The 7,698-nt window shown below is 39.1% G+C and overlaps 1 protein-coding gene across 1 annotated transcript in view; it reads right to left on the bottom strand.

Annotated features, from left to right (window-relative positions):
• LOC128884844 (bone morphogenetic protein 1) overlaps window positions 1-7,698 on the bottom strand; it is a 79,578-nt gene that overhangs the window by 33,236 nt on the left and 38,644 nt on the right. The window lies entirely within an intron of this gene.

Here is a 7,698-nt window from a genome sequence, read left to right as displayed (position 1 = left end):
GAGAGAGAGAGAGAGAGAGAGAGAGAGAGAGAGAGAGAGAGAGAGAGGAGTACCCCTTCCAGAAATGTTGTGCTTCCCATTCTTCATACTTCACATACTTCACTGCGTCCACAAGAAAAAATCCATGCTTCTCGAACCATTTTAATTTCTTCCTTTCTTTAATTCGTGGCCGTAACGACTGCCATAACCTCGTGCGCGAAATTCGAATCCGTGGGGGTCGAAGCGGATCCCTCGTCGGGCGCGAATGTTTACGGCTCCGTGCAGCGCCCAGCCGCGTGCACGGGATTCGGACTTTCCTCTGATCGCCGTCCAGATGTTCTCCGTATTGATAAACACCAACAACCGGATAACGCATTTCCGAGACACTGGTGTCGAGCGACGCACCACGTTAACGGACCCACGGCTATCGGCGACCATAAATCACCGGGGGCCGTGTTATCGGGCGAAAAGTGTGTTCGCTCGGGCCGCAGTTGTTGCGACCGATGTAAACAGGCTTCGGTCGTTATCGCGTTTGCCGAACCGGGAGCGGCGACGTTTACGCGAAAAGGGAAACGGTGGAAAGGAGTACAGATCGAAGGAAACGGGGAGAAACGTCGGGGCGGAGAGGAAAGAAGCGACGGTAGACAGTCTCGAAAGTCTGATAATCCGATTAAGGACACGAGCCGTGGCTCTCCGTCGCTTTGACACGGTTTTCCGGGCGCGTAAAGGGAAAATATCTCGTTACGCGGGACAAAGACCGGCTCGTTAGAGGAGAGCCGCGACAAGGAACGAGCAACGGGGCAAGAAAAAGCGATTATCCGATTCCGCGTCGACCACCCGTTCGACTTCTTGACGGCAGGGTAAGGTGCTCGAACCGCCGACACAGGAGATAATTAGATCGTCGGAGCGACGGAGGGGGTCACGTCGACGTTGCTCTTCTCGATGTTGATTCATTCGAGTCCACCGGATCCATTTCGGGGAGGGCAGTCCCCCGTTTGAATTCGCTTCGACGCGAGACTAGAAGTAAATAAGGGAACGCGGTATAGCCTCTGTACAGGATGCTTCACGAAACCTGGCCCTGGCTTACAAAGTACCGAACATTTACTGGTCCAACTATGAAGACGACATTTACGTAAACAATTATCCCCTGTGCCAAACATAGTCTCTTATAACCTTGATGCAATCTTAAACAAATCATTTTTAAAAAAATACGTTGTTCAATAAAGTTCTTGTTTCCCATGAAAACACAGAAAGAAGTGTACTTATTTCGTAAGACCAAGTCTAGTTTAATTTCATTATTATACGTTTGCTATTAATATTACGATTACGACAAACTCCGATTACTTTACTCTAACGATTAATTTCATTATTTATCTTCACGTTTCGAAGAATAAAATAAGATTCTTCTTTAGGATAAATTAATATGTTCTATGATTGTTTAGCCGAACATCTAAATAGTCTATAATAAAACACGAAAACACAGAAGGAAAACGCAATCACTTTTGGACCAACAAATTAACAAAGTACACAAAGTGACAAAGCATCTATGACGACTTCTGTCTATGTCCTTCTTTAACAACAACTGCACTACAACTACAACTACACTTTTCGTCGGTACGCAGAAGCGTGCGACACAAACGCGGAAATATACGGAATGCACATTACGTAATGCTCTTGTTCTCTGTCTGTAATAGTTCCAAAGCCATATCTCGGTCGCATGGGATGCCTTAGACGTCGAGCTTCGACGCGATCGTTTCAGAAATTGCAGGACAATGCATGGTCAATCCATGCAACACGCAAACAGCGTTCAGCGATATGGTGCATCGATGCATACGTGACTGCTAATGGGAGACTATTCGCACACCTACTACGAACCAATACGATAACTCAAAGCGGCTGAATTTCAGAAACCATAGGTTCGCAAATCCTCGCGCATCGAGATTGTTCTCTCGGTTCTGAAACGTGGAATTCGGATGTAGAGGACGTTGCTCGAAAGTTGTCTCGTCTGGTAAAAACAAACATACAGGATGTCCTATTTAAGTTGTGATTGTACAAAATCTCGAAGACATGTGATCCAAAAAAAAAAAAACACAAATTGACACGTGTTTTTTAGTGTCTCGAGCGAGGAGTCAGATGACACTACTTATTTCTTAACGCGCGAGGTTTTTCTATTGTCACGAATGCTAATCTTGGATTAACTTCGAAAATGAGATCCTTAATTTGAGATTTGAGAATCAGGTCACCTTTGCCTCAACGAAAATCATTTTATCGACACTTCGAGTTCCAAAGAAGTTAAACCTAAAGAATACCTAGCGGTGACTGAAAGTCACCTCTGGAGTGCGAACTTGCGAAGGGTTAATAAACTACAATTTCACACGAAACTTTTAGGGAAACTGATTAGTCTACGAATACATTTTACACCCCACTGTGTCTCTCTTTATAACGAGACAAGAGTCTTTATACCTACCGCCGCTATTTACCACGCGTCAGTCCAATCGAATCGATAAACTGACTACTTTTTCCACGCCATGACTACAAAATCGTTCCTCTGTGTCCAGGTTTAATAAAACGTATCCCCTTTATCGGCGGGAGGAGTTTCGCTGTGTCGCTTCTCTAGTAATTCGCCAAAGTGGCTTAAACGCGTTCGAAACCCGCGAAATGTTGGAGGTCGTTTTGCGGGATTGTTTGCATATTCAAAAATCTCCGCGCGAAATTGTTCGCAAATTCCTTTCGGCCCTGGCGTCCAACGGTCTGGCATATTAGCAGAATTTCGCGTCGCGGATGTTCGACGGCACTCGACAACGATTCGTGTCAACGACGCGACGCCGTTGTTACACCGATTCGAGTGGCTTCGCTCTCGATCACAAATTCGGTGTGCCGATGTAACGTTCGCTGTGGACAACTTTTGTAATAGACAATTTCGCGGCGAACGCGAACTACAAAACCCGTGTTTACGAAGTACGTGTTTACGTTGGCCCCGTTGTTTTTAATCCAGAGCAAACGAGAGGTTCTTAATGGTCCAGAAATCGAGTAGCAGCTGCGCGATATTAATCCTTTGACTGCGGTACGATTTTCGCTGGAAATTCTAAGGGGCGTAGTGGTGCGAATTTAAAAAAAATATCAGCTCGTAGGGGATGATAGGACGGAACATTTTTATATTTATAGTTTATTCAGTGGGACGTTTAGTTTCGAAAATAAAAATTCACAACTTAAAAGACCTTTATTCTGAGATCTCGCAGTGATCCTGTTGTTATTATCTTGAAGATAAAAAAACAACAGTCGAACATTCGAATTAGAAAGAAATATCACCTTATAGAGAATGACTCTATGATTTTTTATATTTTATATTATATTTTTTATATAAATCCAATTCCAATAGTAAACTCAAGCTTGACTTTACAATCATGGTAACATACGTTTTCAAAATTAGTTATAACGTCCAGAATACCAAAACGCATTGCTACAGCAGTAACTTTACTCTTTGCTACAAATTGTTTGCCCTTTATTGCAAAAACATTCGTTGCAAAATGGTTAAAATACGCGAGGATTATACGTGACACTAATCGTAAGCAAAGTTTACTAGATGGTTACCAAAACACGTATTATGTAGCCATGCCGTAATATATTCTACCTACATCGTGTACCTCAAACAAGTCTGTACATTGTTCGAGCAGCTGTAGCTCTATACATGTTGTGACGCGCCTATACATGTTATGGAATCGCCTACAGCAAAGATATCGAGATAATACTTTGAGAATAAAGATCAATTTTCGTCATCGGTGACTCTGGAAGGCGGAACAATAAATTAAAGGGTAATACCACTCCAGAAAATTAAAAAAAAAAAAATGGATTTTTTTGTTCGTTAGTATGTTGTCTCGAAGCTTTAAGGTGGTTCTTTCTCAACTGTGCTAATCGAAACAAAACTCACATACAAAAAGTATTAATAACGATATATTTTCTATAATAAAATTCTTAAATTATTATTTGATTATGATTTTTAATTAAAAAAAAAAAGAAGTGTTTCATACAATTACAGTTGCAATTAGTTTTACGAGTATTATTATATCGTAAAAAAAATTTTTTGTTTTTACACATTAGTACGCATTTAATGAAATATACCCCACTTGAATTTTTCACTGCTTTTAATAAATTTCAGTAAAAATTTCAGTAAAAATTTCTTCTATTAGAAAAGCATCGATATCGGAAACGAAAATAAAACGTATTTATTCGGATTCAAGGACCAACGTTATCGTTGATTTTTGTAAGAGTTTGTTTAAACCTTGCAAAGATGCTGAAATTTTATTCTAGAAAAAATTCAAGATCCCAAGAACAAACGAATTTCTACTTTCTACTAATTATCAGCAAAAATAAATAAAGGAATGAAATTCAGTAAATATTAATGCGAGTAATACCATTGAAATAAAAGGTTTTCGATTTACCTGAAACTATGAATTAGAGTGGATTTGGTAAAAAAATTAGTGACTTAAGAAAATTGAAAGAGAAAGAACTTAATAAATTCTATGTAATATATTATACATATATATAATAATATCTGTATTATATATTAATGATTATAACAAGTTAATATAACCACGTGTAGTTTGTATTATTAACTTTGTCTCGTAACGAAAAAATGTTCATATTTATTTTGATAAAATTTTCAACGTTCTTCATCGTCTATTTAAGTTAGTTTTCCTTATTAGATTTCGTATTTCTCTTTTTCACGCCCACGGTACGGATGCAACGTGCGTTACATGCATCTCTGAAATGATCGAGTACCTACATTTAACGTTCAACGGATTTCAACGGGGTATCTGCGCTACAGAATCCTGCAGAATCAACAGACTGGGTCCGTTTCTTGCGAGCTGGTATCACGGTTGATCGTGTGTAGTGAAAAATCGTTGGCTGTAATGTGCGAGAATCAACTGAACCGAATAAATCGAGTCGCGTGTTCACGAGTCGCTGGCCCCCGAAGCACTGTAGTTCGGTATTTACGATTCATTCGGAATTCATCGTCGCGAATTCAACGATTGCGTCCTCGTTAACAGAACGGTGAGATATCGACGTCGAGGCAGCCCGGTGGACGGGATCGTGTCCGGTAATTTCCACGTCGACAAATTATTCGGCACTGTTAATGGGACACGCGCCAACATTACACCCAGTGTCCGAGACGAATCAACGCGCGGTCCGCGAGTGGATTAATTAAAGGAAATCGATCCAGTATATCGATAAGATACGGCCTGACCACGGCGGAGCTTTAAGTTTCCGCTGGAAACTTTTCTCCTCGTCTAACTTTTAAGCTTCGCGCGACGAAACTGCATTCGAGATGTATCACTGCGCTAATTACTGGCACGGTATTAATTCTAACAGCGTCTACTGTTACAGTAAATACTGTGTAAATAAACGGTGAACACTCTAAACAAACTTTAAACAACGGCATACGGTGTCGTGTTTGTTATGTTTTCAAATTTAAGGTACACTGTGTCACTTAATGCAGGATTGTTTATAAAATAATAAAGAAGATAGGCAAGAAACACAAGTTTGCTTTTAATAAGCAGAAAAGAAATATTGCCCAGCATCGCCAGAATAAATACACGAAACCCTCTCAGACAGTATAATACAAATACTACGGTATAATACAATACTATACAAATACTACACCAAACCTAGTCAGACAGTATTTCCGTGTAGATAGTATACACATTATCTGTATATTGCCACCCCACGCATCCAAAATAAATACAACAAACACTCTCAGACAGTACTTTCACGTAGACAGTATACACGTATACATTAACAGCATTCGTACGGCGAAACTTTTTTTTTTTGAAAATTGTTAGAGGAGAAATTCAAACGCGACAAGACTTTAGTATCAACAAGTTGTCCAGTCGCCTCCATTGTATGGCTTTTCAGGTTCTTCTGTTCGAGCGACTTTAGAATTTCCAACGAAGATCGTCGCAGTCGAAGAACGAATAAACTCAGAGCCAAAAAAATAAAATCATAATTTTAGCGATAAAAGAATGTTATATGAACGTCTACCACAATGGAACTCTAGCTTCTGGGTATCGATGTTTTGACAAAATGTACAATTCTCGTAAAATTTATCTGTCGCACAGACGCGAGATCAATTTAACGATACACGTGCTTTCGATACGTGTTCCAGGTGGTCTGGATTTGGTCGTATTCTTGTTTGTACTCTGCGGTAGAATTATTTTTTCATCCGCGTCGTCCCAATGTTGGCTTACGTTCAATTGCACGATGTACGGGATTTTGTATTGACCTAGATATTAGGTACGATCAATGTATTTACCGAGCTGCATAATCCTTATGTTATGCAACATACCACGTGCCAGCTATGAATGCTTACAAATCCGTTAACTTTTACTTGGATTTCGTGTTTTTCGTGAAAATACCATCGAAGTATCCGATACATGATTTCTAATTGCTTTTGTACGTTGTGAAAAATATTTTTCAAAGACTCCGATAATTTTATAATTTAATTGTAGGGATACTTGGTGAATGGTAAATAACGCTAACGATGAAAGAAATATACTAATTTTAAGAAAATTTTAAGAAAACTTAAGAAATGAGTTCGAGGTGCTTAATACGTTTAATTTATTTTTATCTAAAAACTTCTTTTATACTCAAAAGGAAACATCTGTGAGTGTGTTACACCCCGATTTTGATCAAACTTACGTACACTTACGTACGTACACTTGTTTGTGAGACCTTGTTAGTGTTGCATACACGCGCATAAAGAAATATTTAACAAGAATAATGATTATAATTGAAATTTTCTGAAACAACAGCGAAGAAGCATATCTAGGAAGGCAATGAAAATCAACTCGATAAAAGTATCAAATTCAATCATCAATTACATAAGGTGCAACCTATTATCTTTGACTTCGCTATCGCTAGACGAGTCCATCGACGTTCAGGGTAAGGTTCGCGATAAATTATTAGGAATTTTTGCGATCTATGACACCAATTGCTCACGCAGCGGCGCATTCAGACGTCCGGATCGGTCAATTAATTAGGCGTGCGCACGCACAGAACAGTGGCTCCGTCGAACAGGGTCGAAATCGACAGATTCACGGCGATATACTCGTAAATACGTCCTCCTGACAACGAGTATTAGGAACGCACGTATTAGTCAACGGACCGCGCACGGATTTCCTTCCCCTACGTGTTTGTGACTCATTAATTTATGGTGTTTCGCGATCGTTCGCCAAACCTGCGAGCGTGTCAGCCATTTCCTCGCGCGTTAGGGTTACGAACCCTTTCTACAATTTATGCACACCATTTAAGGTGGTACAATATATTTCTACTTTTCGTTTATTCAATTTAACTGTACGTATTTCGTGAGACCAAGTCTAGTTTAATTTCGTTTGTTATTATATGTTTGCTACTAATATCACGATTATGGCAAACCCTGATTACTTTACTAAGATTAATAAGATTCTTCTTTAGGATAAATTAATTTTAATATGTTCTGTGATTGTTTATCCAAACATCTAAATAGTCTAAAATAAAACATATTAAATTTTCTAAAACTCAAGTATGAATATACTACATACTGCATACGTACTCTAAATTAATTCAGTATCAAGCATCTATGTGTATAACTTAATTGTAAACATTAAGTTACGATACTAATTTAACCTCTTCACGTCCTTGGCCATATATATATACACGTTTAGTTTTAATTATAATTACTAT

The sequence above is a fragment of the Hylaeus volcanicus genome, chromosome 2 (assembly GCF_026283585.1).
Source record: "Hylaeus volcanicus isolate JK05 chromosome 2, UHH_iyHylVolc1.0_haploid, whole genome shotgun sequence".
Lineage (NCBI taxonomy): Eukaryota > Metazoa > Arthropoda > Insecta > Hymenoptera > Colletidae > Hylaeus > Hylaeus volcanicus.
This window is presented reverse-complemented; position numbering and strand designations above follow the sequence as displayed.